Raw genomic sequence first — 2324 nt, 5'->3', positions numbered from 1 at the left:
TTCACATGGGTTTGAGGTATCTGGGCTTGGGCTATTTTATTACCACCAACGGAAAAAGCATTCAGTTATGTGACCTCAAGATGTCGTAGAGCCTAAAAATGACATTTATTGATACCTCTCCATGCTGACAAAAGGTTGCAACAGTCAGCAACACTGAATAAATAAAGTTAACATATACGAATGCAATAAACCGTGAACTAGATTGCGTGATACTTTACTACCTGTGTCATCGTTCAAGTATGCGCTAACTTACACGCGCGCGCAGTGATTCAGGATGTTCCGACACAACCCATGCATTCGCCGCGAGCGTCCAGTTGGAGTTCTTTGGAAGACAAGACCTTCTCTGCTGACTTGACGGTGGGTCGGCGTGTCTGCGATCTTGCTATCTTGTAATCAGTTCCACCCAGACACACACACAAAATATCAGTGCCATTCAGCTCTGAAGGTGGATGACCAGCGGACCAGCTTGAGTTCCTTAACAGCAGACTGGTCATTGCCATCCGTTAAACACCGTTCGCACATAAATAGAATGCGAGGTGCCACTAGTCGCCCCTCCACAATGTTGAACCTCATAAGATGATGAGGCACCGTGGGTATACATAACCATGCATTCTTGCAAAACACCGCCCGACACCACTTAAAAACGAGTCCCGGCACACAGAACAGAACGCACTTCACCGCACTCCAGAGAGTAGACACTGCTTCACCGTAGCCAAGGCGATCGCGTGTTGGTCGACGTCGCGCAGTGCAGTAGTGGTTGTGAAGTCGGTCGAACACCACAAGCGGTCGCACAACACAGGCCGCACCAAATTGGCTCCCCACAAACTTCCGCCTTTGGTTATATTTACATATACATTCGCGTGGGCAACAAGGTAGTTTGCCCGAGGAGCCGGAGGGAACTAGGCACGCGTGACGTTTCGACGGGACCGCGACCACGGCAGAGGGGAAAATAAGGAATGGAGATATGGCAAGTGGTTGGAACGCCGACAAAGAGAGGCTGGTGCGAACGTAGACATGGCCGACACGGCCGAAAGTATAGTGTCTGTTCATAGCTTAATATGTGATACGGGTTGTATATGGATCCAAGATACTAAACTTATTTTTTACAGCTTGGCGGAGGGCTTGAAGTCTCCTTCACCTCCGTCGCGGGCCGGCCCCGTATCTCACCATCTTCGGGATCGGCCCATGTTCTTGCTCTACGGGATCTGCTGGAAACTAGCCATATACAGTTTCGCTGTGATAGGTCAACGAAGTGTCAACGCTAAATAAGGAAAAGATTCTTGTAACTATTTCGAAACGTACTTCATGCGGCAAAATTGTCCCATGAGATATAGAAAGAGGGAATAATGAACAGAAAGAAGAGACAGAAACACACACTATAGAGGGCTAATATAAACACGTATCCATTGCATTCTTTTAACAACTATGTACACTGACCTGGCCTTTTTTGCTGTCGACACTTGGTCGTCCCTTTCTTTTTAATACAGCCCCTATGCATCGTAATCCCTGAAGTGTCCTAGCCACTAAATATTAGTAGCACTGATAATGCGCTATAGGTGAGGCTGGCCTAGCAGTCTTGGCCGGCAATCTTTCGGCATCAGCCTGGGCGACATTCAGCATGTGGCTCTGCAAGCGCTTTTCCTCTAGTTGCATTTCAGAGAGCATGAGCAGAAGAGAAATTTGTCGCAAACGTGCCGGGGAGTCAGTTTCTTTCAGAAGAACCGCGGATAGTGCTCAAAAAAGTGTCGCGCATTCTACTGTGAAATGTTTGCGATTTTTTCGTGTGTTTAATTCACCGATAATAGAATCATTCTTAAACCTCAACTGCTTTCACAAAGCAACCGAGGTGCAGGGTTAACAACAATTTTTCGACTTCCATACGCAGTTATTTAGTTGTCCGCTAAGTTATTCTGGTCGGATCATAGTTAGGATATATTATATAACCATAACAATAATAATTTTGAAATGGAATTTGCAGCAGTCGAATTGTTCTCTCTGTTGCAGTGAAGATGAGAGCCGTCGTTGCCATCGTCTCGATGTTGTAGACCCCCAGACCATCACCTCGTTCTTAATTTCAACTTCGCCATAAGGCTTAGGTAAACTTTGGTAGGTTCTCCAGAACGGCTAAGCATCTAAGGTGGTACCAAGGTTTAGCTTCGCTCGGCAGCTCCTCTGACGGTGTTCTAACATTACGATGTAGCGACAGCCTCGTGGGACATAGCCCGCAAAGGCCCTGCTACGCAGCTGCACAAACAGCGCTCTGGAAGCCATTACACGTCTCTCAATTCTTGCCGCACAAGGAATGCCACTACTGAAGCTGCAGG

At 47.2% G+C, this 2324-nt stretch overlaps 1 pseudogene; it reads left to right on the top strand.

The window, feature by feature from the left end:
* Positions 1–1010: 1010 nt before the first annotated feature.
* Positions 1011–1192, top strand: LOC142573456 (U2 spliceosomal RNA; annotated as a pseudogene).
* Positions 1193–2324: the final 1132 nt, after the last annotated feature.

This window comes from Dermacentor variabilis, chromosome 2 (genome assembly GCF_050947875.1).
Source record: "Dermacentor variabilis isolate Ectoservices chromosome 2, ASM5094787v1, whole genome shotgun sequence".
In the NCBI taxonomy this organism is placed as follows: Eukaryota; Metazoa; Arthropoda; class Arachnida; order Ixodida; family Ixodidae; genus Dermacentor; species Dermacentor variabilis.
This window is presented reverse-complemented; position numbering and strand designations above follow the sequence as displayed.